This window comes from Agelaius phoeniceus, chromosome 4 (assembly GCF_051311805.1).
Source record: "Agelaius phoeniceus isolate bAgePho1 chromosome 4, bAgePho1.hap1, whole genome shotgun sequence".
Classification (NCBI taxonomy): Eukaryota; Metazoa; Chordata; class Aves; order Passeriformes; family Icteridae; genus Agelaius; species Agelaius phoeniceus.
The window spans coordinates 34,114,344-34,127,887 of record NC_135268.1 but is presented as its reverse complement, the minus strand read 5'-3'; the positions used below and the strand labels follow the sequence as shown (position 1 = coordinate 34,127,887).

The window sequence follows — 13,544 nt, the reverse complement described above, 5'->3', positions numbered from 1 at the left end:
GAATAACAGGCCTTAAATGCACTTTTTAAATTACCAACTAATTTCAATGGAAATAAAATAAGAATGGGAGAGCTGGAATACAAAAACCACTACAGAAAACTGTCATAGAGAGCAGGACCTCTGTGATTCTGCTTGTTTTTATTTGGATGCATTTGTCCATGGATGAAAAGCCTGAAGGGGCCATATACTGAATAAACACAAACATAAATTCTGCTGTTGAATTCAGTGGGACTATACTCACAGAGCATAACTCTTTGAGAATTGGATCTTTCAGCAGTCAAGGGTAGGGAAAATAATAGGAAGGCCACTTGTTCACTGTTCTGATGTCACTGTTCATTGTCAATACACACATAAAGCTTGGAGAGTGGGGAGTTCAGAGGTGCTGGGGACTTGGGTTTAAGTTCTTCGTCATCTTGTAGGGTTCACAGTCCCACATGATCCACCTCAACTCTTCAGTTTATAGAAAGAAAGTCTAGGAACAGGAATCAGAAAACCCAGTGTCAGGCTGATTAAGAGGAAGTGATGACTGAGGGTTTTGTATCTCTTGAGTACCTAAATCAGGACAATAATCAGTAGCAGCTGTTTCTATAAAGAAATGTAGGCTTTTTTTCTAGACAGTAAAGTACTTCTTGAACAAAGACCCTCGCCCATAGCTCAGGCTTGTTTCGCTTCTAAGAAATTCTTTCCTGAAGCATCTTTTCTTTTAAAGGATTTCCTCTGTGTGTGGATAGATATGGGTGTGTGTATATATATATATATATGTAAAATTTTGTCATTTTTGTTTTGTTTGAATACCTGCCATTCCATTAGTGACTTTTTGAACTACTATACAGGGCACTTGGTTCTTACTTTCTCTACTTCTCTTTCTTTTTCTACACCTTCTTTTTTTTTTTTTTTTTAATCTTTAGAACCTAGCATGGCAGTTGCAGAGCCAGCAGAAGCATATAATGCATTGTGAAGATGTTGATGATGCTGCAGCAAACATGCTACTAAACTCGTAGAAGAACTAAAGCCTAGAGACTTGTGATCTTTCCAGTGTTTCTGTGACAGTAGAATTACACTTATTTTATTTGAGTTGTTTTCTTTCCTTTTTGATAGAAACAAAATTTTGCAATTGTTTCACGGTAATGCATTTCTTCTACCAAATTCCCCTTTACCTACATCTTTCTTTCTTTCTTTCTTCCTTCCCTCTATTGTATGCATTATACATAGTATAATTAAAACCCAAAATTATCCATAGATTGATTATCCACTATAGATTATGGATGTTTCATAGTTTGTACTAACAGGTCTTTTTTTCATACAAAGGAAAAAAATTTCAGGAGATAGTAATGAGGACACTTTCTCCTAAACATACAAGATGGGTGTTTGAAGAAAAAAAAAAAAAAAGAGGGTGAAAATGTTCTTCAGGCAGTGGAACATGAAAAACAAAGTTATGCTCTCCAGGTCCCTGAGCCCAAGATGCTCCTTCTCTATTCAGCAACTGAAGCTATTCTTAATTGCCAAAGAAGAACTAAAACATCTGAATGCAAGGAAGATGCAAAAGGGCATAATTTATTTACAGTAGAAGAAGACTACTAAGCACCTAAGTTACACTACACAGAACTCACACACTACCACAAAACATTTAATTTTTCATAAAACAATTCACTGCCTGGTGTTTTATTTAAAAATTTTTCTTTTCTCTAAAATTGGAGGCTCATGTACAAGGCCATTCATCAGGTAATTCTGTATTTTGTCACTTGAGATAATTTTATTTTTCATTCTGTCCCATTAGTGTAGTTTTCTGTTTGACTTTATTAGCATTGACATTTTCTCTGGAAAGATTTTTTCTTCTTCTTTTAGAACTTGATTGGGAAAGTTTCATGAAGTTTATGCAACTTTTATCTCAAGGAATATGTTCTGATTTATATTGTGCTTATTCTGTTGCTGACATTTGGTGACATTTTCTCTTTTGCTGACAGCTTTGTACTTCATTAAAAAGTAGGCTACTCAAGTGAAGGTGATTAATTTTTTGTCCAGCCTTTATCATATCCAGCGCATAAAGTACTCTTCTTACTTCGTTCCTGCATTAGCTTTCCTCTCTGATTGCTTCTTTTCTGCACTGTGCTTTTCTTTATGCTCCCTTTGTGAAGTACTTTCTCTTTTGTCAGCAGTTGAATCTCTCATTACTAATTTCTTTTAAAAGTTCAGCACTATAGCAGAACATTTTGTAGCTATTTACTTTGAAGCTGTAGGCAAGCAAAGCTTGTAACAGTATGATTTGCAAGTTCCTGTCATAAAAGGTCAAACACCCAGCCTTTCAGCCTTTGTGTTTCTCTTATTAGCATGCCAGAACTGTGATTACTAATCCTTAAAAAATTCTTAGTGCACTGACTAAAATCCAAGATATCTTCTATTCTAATACCTGCCGTAAAGGTGAACTAGAAGAACAGACTCCTATGCCCAAATGGATGTGAGTAGACCTGCAGCTTCACTGCTAATGGCAGGAAATACAAAATACTACCAGAGAGCATTCAGGCAGAGATAAATGACCTATCTCACAGTCATCAGAGATTAAACACCTTCCAAGCTGCAAATAGCATTGTCTTACAACTGCAGGATCATAAACAACTGATGTTTATAGCAGAATTTTTAAAAGATGTTAAAGTCTGAGAATTAGACAATAAAAATAATTGGTCAATTGCATCTCAGTTATTTAAAATTAGAAGCTTTAAGGCTAAATTTTCCAGCAGTGATATACTTTTTCTTCTTAACCAATGCTAGATTTCAGAATTATTTTGGTGGGGAGAGGGAAGATGGCAATTTAAATTATCAGCGCTAAGGAAGAAAAGACTTAGCAATACAGCTGGTATTCTAGACCATGTTTTTTAATTTTTAACCAATGCTTTTGCAGTTTCAACTTTCATACTCAATTCAGAGTAAGTGGTCTCCTGTGATGTACATCAGAGAGAAACCAAAAAAAAAAAAATTGGAAAGTAACTGGATTTCCTATATGATTAAAATTTTACAAAATTTTCCAGTCCTTGGCAAGGTGGAAGGTATCCAGGTGGGGCTGTAGAGAGTCTCTGTGGGAGGAGCGAGGGGTTGCTCTGTGCCAGACACAATCAGGTGCAATCAGCTCCAATGGACCCACCACAGGACACAAGTGAACACATCAGCCAAGTTTATGACATCTCCATGAAAACATATTTTAAAATATTCATAAAATGCCAGACAGCGAGAGGAGGAGGGGGAAAAGGAGTGAGAAACGAGAGAGAAAACTGACATCAGAGAAGGAGGAGCTCCATGGAAGAACTGCTATCTCCCCTGCAGCTTGTGAGGGGTCCACATGCAGCACAGAAGTGCCAGGAGGAAGGAGCAGTCCACAGGAGCAAAGAAACTGCCATGTGCTGATGTAAACTCCTGCACCACTTGGAGCAGAGTTAGAAGAGCCAGAAATGAAAGAATGTTGTAGAGCATTGGAAGGGGGGTCAGGGGAGACTTGAGGAGAAAGGTGCTACTTTAACAGTTTTCTTTCTGTTTTCCACTACCCAAATTAATAAGTGCCTATTTTAATTAGGAGTGGTTGCATTGTCTTTTCCCAGTTAAGCTTGCCTTGCTTGTGACAGTAACTGATAAGGAATCTCCCTGCCTTCATCCTGACCCATGAACATTCTCCCTGCTGTTCTTCCTATTTTCTCCCCTCTACCCTGTTGAGGAGAGGGAGTAAGCAATAGGCCAAGCAGATGTTTGACAACCCACCACAATGTGGAGCAAGAAACTCCAAATGCACCCAAAAGCATGATTCAAATATTGGGCTTATCGAAAAAGTGAAACAAAATGAGCCATTTGTATTTCTCAAATATAGTTTTCCAGTATTTATATGTGCACATGCACTTTCACAAGCAGGTTCCCCTCATCCATGGATCTGATAATCATTTCTAAATAAAGACTTGAATCTTCATTTGAGCAATCAACAATCCCTTTTTTCTAAACACAACCAGAATGCTTCAATTTCCTAAAAGTACTAAACAGTAGTTACAGAGCATCTTTCCATGCTTATGATCTTTCCATGCTTATCATTTTACAGCTCAGAAAATGAGGATAAAAACTGTAACATTTCAGGGTTTATCCATTTTGTGGAATACTACAGTCCTAACCTAGTGTAACTAAATTTAAAACTGTGCATGTCTGTGTGTCTCCTAGTGTGGATTTATAGGCCTAATAGGCTATGAAAACAGATTAAGAAATTGAGTATGCTGCTCAATATTTGGTCTCTGGTTTTTATTTCTGTTGCTTGTTTTCTTAAATAGTTTCCTGAATTTGAATAATTTTTATGTGTTTACATATTTAGGGTTATTTTTTTTCTGTGCTTTCTCAGTTTCTGGAATGCTAATAGCTCTGAAAATGGCAGCACCCATGTGCCTTGTGCTTCTCTCTGTAGCACCAGTGTTAATACTGCATGTCTGTCAGCATCAAAATAAATCCCACCATAGGCTTGTTCAATCAGATAGTGACACAGATAACTGACACTGAAAACAACATGCAGCTTGGTTTTGACTTAAACAATCATTTGCAATAGAATGGACATTTTGTTACTTGTGTAAGCTCTCCTTTTGAGTAATAGCTTACCTTCTGTGAAGCCTCTGACACCTGAAGAAGATACAGGCACCAATCTCAGTCTCCTCTGTTGGTTATCACCATTTCTGGAATACATAAAAGAAAATTATCTCTGTGACATTGCCGAATATCTTTCTTACTCCAGCAAAGTGGAAGGAGGTGTTGAAGACCTATATTTTGGGCCTTCTAGCAATGAAGGCACATGGCCATCCAACAGGACACTGAAACCATCAGGAAAAAAAAAATCTGTCAGAGGTTCTGCTTCTACCATTTCATGACAAGGCTAAGAGACTATTGGCCAAGATTTTCCCATCCATTGACATTCCATTGACAATTTAACATTCCTCTGCTGTGGGACAATGTCAGGTATTGATGATCTGTCCCTATGATTTCTCCCTTAACAAATATCCTATATGTCCCAATATCCTATTACGTCAAATGACAAATGTCCCTGTATAAAATTTTTGCAATGGGCATAATTAACACATTCAGTCATTAACACACCCATGGCTTCAGTCATGTTCTCTAACATCTACTTGCTGCTCAACCCTGTCAGCAAGAGGAGGGGCTGGCAATATAAGGCCAGTGCTTTCCCCCACACTTAACCCACTATAAACCCAGTGCTTTCCCCCTCACTAACATTTCTCTGTATCTTCATGTACATTATTCCTGCTCTGAAGATGAACTCTGAAATAAGTCTGTTCTGTTGTTTACTAGTTTGGGGACAAATTTCATCCATGATCTATGATCCCATGAAGGTCAAAGACCCCAGACAGATCATGAACTGTCCAATGTTAGTGTAAAAAAAAAAAATAACTGCAGTTAAAAGGGACTTTGTAGAGATAGTGTGAGGATAAATTGATGGCTGGAACATGCAATTGCTTTATACTCTCTTTAGCTTTAAATTTGTTTCTGTTTTCTCATGGGAAGCACAAATTATATCTCTGGCTACCATTTAAGTGACATTTTGCAGATCTTATAAAGTTATATAAAAACTTATAAAGTACACTTTTGGAACTCCAAGAAATTGCATTCTCTCACCATAAATCACGATTTATAACTTTTCCCATTAAACCTTAAGGTTTCCACAACAGCTGTCTGGTTTTAATTGCACAGCCTTTTCCAAATTAAAGCATTAAAACTTGCTTGTTTTCTACTAATGTATGTTTAAAGTGATCTTTATCTTATTATTTCTGTAATATTGAGTAAAAGTAATCATACTGAAGAAATATCCAATATTTACATATTTATTATGCCAAGAGTCATTATAGCTACAATTAATCACAAGAATTTTCATTTTATGGTACTGCTTTCATTCTGTTAGAATTGAATTGCCACAGGTAGTGGAATTAAAAAAGAAAATTGAACAGAATTAATTTTTGTGATAATTCCAAAAAAACTGTGTTAGGCTGGATGGTATTTTAATTGTTTGGAAATATAGAATTGAATCTTTCCAAAGTAAGCAAAATTCTTTTAAGCCAGAAGTTGGTAGCTCTAAAGGGTAATAATCTCTTGATTTACACTCCGAGTGTGTTTATATAACAGCAATCTGAGAAATATCCTGGTAACATCAGTTACATTAATAGGGTTAAATGAGTTAAAAAAGTCAGATTCACATCTTAGAATCAGCATAAATTTGGTTCCAGTGTTTCTAAACTTTGGAGATTTATTAAGAAGACATAAAACACAACCCTCTGCTACATCATCTATAGAATAATATTTCTTAGTCTAGAGCCTCAACAGATTTATTTTACTTCTGGGGCACACAAGAACATATTTCAATTCATGTCTAAAATTGTACACTGTCCTTAATTAAAAACATTGAATTTGCATGTGTCACCTCTACCTTATTCTTGTTCCTCATTAGTAATACAAATTAACTGTATCACTCTGAATTAACTGTATCACTCTGATCAAATATGCCAGCCATCCAAAGTGACCACATGCATCTGACTTTTTTTTCTGGGGGCGAGGGGGGGGAGGTGGTGGTCATTTTTTTCTTGACTACCAAATAGCAAATGAAGCAACAGTATATTAGAATAAATCTTATGCAAGGAATTTATTCACAAGTTATTTTACTAACTGGGCATCTCATGGGCCAGCTAGCATTGTTGTGCTTAAGTAAGGGAACAGTGTAGTATAAGAATATGCTTGAGATCATACAAGACAATGGTTTGCTCTGTTTTTTTTAGGCTGCAGCACTGCTGGGTTAAGACCATACTGTTCTCCACTCCTTGTCACTCTTTCCTTCTCATCAACACCCCCTCAGATCAGCACTCATCAATAGCATAAGCTAATAGTAGGAGTGTTTTCTAACCCAGATAATTTTACAGAAGGAAATTAGTAGGAGTGGGTGTGCTCCTAGTAAGTGGTGATAACTCTCACAGGTGATGATAACTCTCACAGATTATGATGTCATAGAAGAACCTATGAAGCAACTTTTTAACCAGCTGAGCTGCATCTGACTGCAAACTCAGAAATATTGTGAGTCAGCTATTTTGAGAATAGCTGTCAGATGCAACTAGAGATTGCAAAGGGTCACATATGTTGATTAGAGATAATACATAACTGTCCCATTGGATAATGCAGTTATTTATCTTTCTTTTTAATTATTCATTTGTTGGACAGTCATTATTAAATTAACTTAGCTTTTTTTGTTTTCAAACAGTTACATGGTCAGTCCTGGGAGTTTCATATATATTTTCTGAATATTCACACTTCAAACATGAAAAGAGTAGCCATTTCTAAAGGATTAATATTAATATTAATAAAGTATTTTATTACATAAGTGTCAACGTTAGATGATTTGTCGCTAACTAAACAGTGGTTTATAACCAGAAAGGCTTTAAGTTTTGGGATTTTTTCACTTTGACCCTCAGTCATTAACAGTTCTAGTGCTATATGATACAGATGCTGTAAGTTGTATATTTTTGTTTGTATTTCAGTCTAGACAAATGGCTGGAAAATGAAACAGCTGTATTTTTTCCAAAAGCCTGGAGGCACTGTTTCTTAGATAGCAAAAATTCTTATGATGGACAGGTTCAGATTTTAGGGACAGTCCTACAAACTGTTGCAGCAACAAATGTGCTTGGATTCACCTACAGACCACTTAATATCAAAGAATATAAATACATTAGAATTACTTTGCAACATAATTAGAGTTTTCAACTTCCTCTCAGTGTAAGCACTACTTGTGAACAATTTATTAAATCAGAAAAGGTTTCAAAGAAATCAAAAGTAATTTGAGATCAACAGGAAATATTTTACACATTATGATCTCAAAGATTTTATGAATTATTAGAGTGCTTGAAAAAGGATGTGCACTCACTCTTTCTATTCTAGAAAGATCTTGAAGCCAGAAAGCCAATGATTCCCTGGGCTGCATCCAAAGCAGCATGGGCAGCAGGGGAGGGAGGTAGGGGATTCTGCCCCTCTGCTCTGCTCTGGTGAGGCTCCACCTGCAATGTTGCATCCAGCTCTGGGGCTTCCAGCACAGAAGAACATGGGAGTGTTGGAGCAAGTCCAGAGCAGGAGCATCAAGATTAGAGGGATGGAGCACCTCTCCCATGAGGAAAGGCTGAGAGAGAAGACAAAGTTCCAGGAAGCCTTTATTGTAGCCTTACAGCATCTAAAGGGGGCTCATAAAAGAGATGGGTAGAAACATTGCAGCAGACTCTGTTTCAAAGGTTAATTGTTTTAAACTAAAGCAAGGTAGATTCAGGCTATCTGTAAGGAAAAAAATTTTTACAATGAGGGTGGTGAAACACTGGCACAGGTTCCCAGAGAGGTGATAGATGCCTTCACCCTAGGAACATTTAGTCAGACTGGATAGGGTTCTGAGCAACCAGATCTAGTTGAAGATGTCCCTGCTCATTGCAGGGGGGGTTATTTTAGATAAACTTTAAAGGTTGCTTTCAACCCAAACTTTTCTATGATCTATCCAATTTGCTATTGGATTAAATAAAAATATCTCCTCTGAGGTCAGTTGCTGATGAGACAGCACAGACCTAAGCATTTTGATCTTAATGTTACTTTTCTTCAAGTCTAAGTATGAAGAATTTGGATGCTATAGAAATGTCATTTTGAGAAATTTTTGAATTACATACAATAGGACTGGAAGGGATTATAACCTTTATGGGAAAAACAGGTTAATGAGAAACTACAGAGCAAATTATAGAAAAACTATAGAAGAGTAAAGTCTTTTTTTATGCAATGAAAAGCAACTGTGATGAAAGAAATCTATCTCTAGTAGAAATTTAATGAGAAAAACAGTGGCACTAATACTTTGTTAAAGCTATAACTGCATGGTGTAATGACCACTGGGTAAAGTACTGCATTTTAAATTGAATGGGCTGGTTAAGATCCACATGGTATAGGAATTGTTATACAGTGTAAGAGGAAAAGTGGGAATTTCAGAATACCAAAACCAGTGAAACTTGTGGTGTAAAAGAGGAAACAATACAGAAGTTAAAATAGATTCATAAACATATTATTGCTGAGGCTATCTAGATTACATATTGATGGAGTAGCATAATGACTTAAAATTCTGGCTTTTACTGAGAAAATATATGAAATAATATAAAATTCCATCTGCCTAACTAGAATAAGCATTCTCTAAGAATCATCCTTGATTTTCAATATTGCTTGGGCATTTTCAACTGTAAGCCTTATGTGCTTTAAAGATGGAACTTTAAAATTATTTTCTTCTGAAACAGCCCTCAATCCTCAAATTAATGTAAAGATCAGCAAGTTCAAGACATGCAATTGGACATTTGGGGTGATTAAAAGGACAGTTGCTGATGTTCAATAATTACATATACTTCCTGAATTGCATTTGTGTAGGCCGTTTGTGAAGTTGTTTAAGCACCTTTCTTTAATGAACCTTCCAATTTGTGCAAGCACAAGTTTTTCACAACTAAATAAAAAGAACAGAACATTTGGATCTGCATGGGAACAGATGAAAGAGGAATCTGGAAGGGTAATGCTTGGCATAGTTACAAACCTATGGATGATAAAGCTGCAGTGGCGAGGATATCATGAGATACAGCCAACTGACAAAGCAATGGAATAAGACATAAAATTTTATGTTATCAACAAAAAGACAGCATATGAGAACATGAGGAGGGCATAAAACAAAGAACGGGGAAAAAAAGTTAAGGCCTTAGTGCTTTGTAAGAGTAGTAGATGTACATTTTTTCTACCTGAATAAAATGTCACAGTAGATCATGAGGTCCTGAATACTGTGTTGGATTCTACACAAGCTCACAAAGCTGTCATCAGAAAAATTTCCCTCACACATACACAGAGTATTTGCAACATATTTAGTAGTGATTGCAAATAAAACATCAGCAAAAATACAGAACCTGAGTTCACTGGTGTAAGACAGAAAAGAGAGTATAGAAAATGATTTAACCATTTTACTTACTGGAATTACATATACAAACTTGAACAGCAGAAGAGATTACTTTTATCTCAAATCTGCTCTGCAGACAGAAGTAGATCTTTCTCTTTTCATTGTCATTTTAATTTTATACTTCGATCTCTACATATAGCATGCATGCACCCTTAAGCCATCTGTCATGTGCTTGTCTTTTAAGTACTAATTCAAGCCAATGTAAAATGCTGGTCAAGAGGAGCTCTCTGTACTGTTACTTCCACCATAATATTAATTTTCATGTGTATATTTGTATATGAACATGTATCTTGTGGTTGATAGGCCAGAAAAGGACCAGAAATAATTTATTATAGAAGTAGTTATTAGATATCAAAAATGATGGATAACAAATATTAAAATACTAATGAATAATTAAAGGTCAGTTGTAGACTGGCCTTGTATAAGATCAACAACTTTGGAAGAAAATATTCAACATTTAGTAAATGAAAAATTCTATTTCAAGCAACAAAATAATTTATACAAAGTAACTCATTTATGAATAGAAGAGAACTTACTAAATAAAGTACTTTTAAATGATCATTTAACTTACTCATATTCAATTGTCTTCTTGGATTTCATATTTGGAAATGCCATCTAATGAAGTTTTATCATCACCACTTTGTGGTGATTGAATACCATAATCCTCATATTTGTGCAGATCCCTAGTGCTCCCCACTTCTATTAAAAGCAGGGTTCTAATGAACCTCATGAGGTGTCACTAGGTAATTACCACTTACAGTCTGAAATGAAGCTCAGTTCCAAGCCATTTGCATTTATGTGCTAAAACTAAATTATTAATGTGGATTTTTACACATTTTTAGGTTTAATTTTTCAGTCTAATGAAACCATAAATTTCAAGCTTTCAAAAATATTCCTATCTCTTATTTAATTCAATATGTAATTGATAACATGCTTTTGCTACAGATGGAGAGGCCTTTTCAAATTTGAATTAATTTGGTGTTTTGCTGAGTTAGTAGATTAAGTGCTACAGATTGCCTGATGTTCACTACATTAAATCTTAGCTTTCAAATCAATGGAATGAAATTTTGGAAATTCGCAAGGTCAAAAATATTTTTTGCAAAGGTGATAGCTGTATTTTCTGCCCTTATTGAATGACTTCCACAAAGTGGTAACAGCTGGGAACAGTCAAAGGCAAAATTCCACCGCACAAAAGTGAATAAACTCCAAGTTCATTTGCATATTCATCTTATACAATGTACTCAGGAATAATAATACACCATTTTAAAGAAGCGGATATGTTATGTTTAGTTTAGCTAGTGGTACAAACACCCCAAGCAGAAAGTTTACTACAGATTTGTCCTTAAAAATTCAAGTCAATGTACCAAGTTGTGAACACCAGAATGGCACACTGTCTTCAGTGAGATACTTCTGGGAGGAAATAAAAGAATTCCAAACAAAACAAACTTTACAAATAGCCACACATGTAATTTTAATTTTTTTAAGTCCAGTACCATTTCCTCAAATTTTGCATAAGTAGATCTGTCACTCATATAGCTCTCAGTGAAATTAATGACCACCAAGATGGAGTAAAAAATGCCAAACACCAACAATCCCACACTCTTTCTACAGCAGTATTCAGCACTGTTGAAGAATGCTATTTTCTCTGCCTTATATGAGTATTCCTTTAGTCTTCTGTTCCTCTGAGCTAGGAAGGGTAAGCATACACCATTACCTTGGCTATCTCAGCTTTCTCCACCAGTTTCTACCAACATATTTCTTTGAGCATGATGAGAGATACAAAAGTGTTTCCTGCTTCATAGTGTCCCTCATGAATACCTGCCTCTCCAGTACACCTACTACTACACACTGAGGCTATTTTATCTATCACTATTCAGAGATCAACTCACAAATCTTTATACTAATGTGTTATAGTATTTACTTCACAAAGCAATTGCTTGATATTCAGTAGTGTCATATTTTGCCTTTGATGGAAGAGAGGAGCCATCAGTGAGAAAATATTAAAGGATTAATTGCTATACCCAGTTAGAAAATCTACAAAGAAAAAGTGTCTCAAAAATACTCATAGTTATAATTGTAGTTTCAAAAATTGCCATTGATTACAGCTAAAATATACAAATCCCTTGGTTCAAATTTTCTAGTCATGGGGTTATGAAACTCAGGGTAATACCTCATTTTTGCTCCATAATATCTGTGACAAGCTATAATGCATCACTGACAATCTAGCGACTCATGAAATGAAAACTCCTTCCTCTTTACATCAATGCAGACATTCCCTGGGGATTCTTCACAAAACACCTGTCCAGTTGTACAGCATGCAAAACATGAGACATTTGCTATATTATGAAATTCTCTTATTTCTTTTTTTTCCCTTTTTTCAGAAGCACTAGCCTTAGAGAAATTTCAGTATCTATTTCATAATCTGTCACCAGAATTTAAATATTCTCTCAGTGGGTGGAAACAGCAGACGGATAACCTCAGCACTGATGTTCTCTACAACTCAGTGAAAGACATGCAGCATGACACATAATTCAAAAAGGTTGCTTTGCATTTATTTCACCAACCTCTCCAGATTCTCTTCAAAAAAAACCTCTTTTACCTTTGGCAGAGGTATACTTCTGAAGCACAGATCACACATATAAAACTAAAAGCACACTAGCTGATCCTAACCCAGAGAACTCAGAGACCTACTTGGCTTCCTATGGGCAGATGGAAAGAAATTAGCCACCTGCTGAGAATAATCCTAATGCACTAGCTGTGAGGAGAAAGGGAGGAAAGCAGGCTGGAGCAAACCAAAGGAGAATCATAAACCTATGCATGTATCTAACTTCCTACCCTGCCTTAAAGTGTGGTGCCTCTGTTCACTTTGAATGAAATCACTGCTCCATGCTGAGTCTCTGCTGAATTTCTTCTGACTGAGAAGATGCTGCAGCACAGCACCCTGCAGCTCCAGCAGTCACACCCAGTAGGTGGGACCATACCACAGCTGCACCACTCACAGATTGTGTGGCACCTGCTGGGTGCATCTATCTCATTTGGAAAATACTTATTAGATTTGGTTTCTCAAGCTGCTGCAGCTTACTCTGGGTAAGCTTTGGATAGTTGATGGGTCTCCTTCTGCAGAGGGGAGCAGTTTTGGACTTGCATGCAGAGTTCATGCACACTCCAGGTCAGAAAGAGTTACCTCACAAATGGAAGCATCAACTGAGCAATGTTTATTTTAGGAGGTTAGCACATGCATAAACTCCTTTAGATGTTTTGGTGCCTTGCCAGGTTCTGTGCTGTCCAGAGGAGCTGAAGTGTTGTACAGTTGAACAATCTAGTTCACAATATATGCACTGCATCAATTGTATCCTACGTATGCTGACCAACTCTCATAACTCATTAAAAAATAGAAAGAGCTAATTAAAGTTTCTGCCCACTTTTCATTTCTAGGGAATGTTCCTTCAACAATGCTTGAATAACTGACTGAATTGAGAGCAGTTATACTTCTGAAAACTATAGAGATGGAATGATTGCAAATAAATTA

The 13,544-nt window shown here is 36.2% G+C and overlaps 1 long non-coding RNA gene across 1 annotated transcript in view; it reads right to left on the bottom strand.

Moving 5' to 3' along the window:
* Positions 1–313: 313 nt before the first annotated feature.
* LOC143693838 (uncharacterized) overlaps positions 314–13,544 on the bottom strand; it is a 31,943-nt gene continuing 18,712 nt past the window's right edge. The window contains exons 3-4 of the long non-coding RNA XR_013181819.1: positions 4,615–4,688; positions 314–472 (exon numbers count right to left, since the gene is read on the bottom strand). This is a non-coding gene — a long non-coding RNA (uncharacterized LOC143693838). The remainder of the gene's footprint in view (positions 473–4,614; positions 4,689–13,544) is intronic.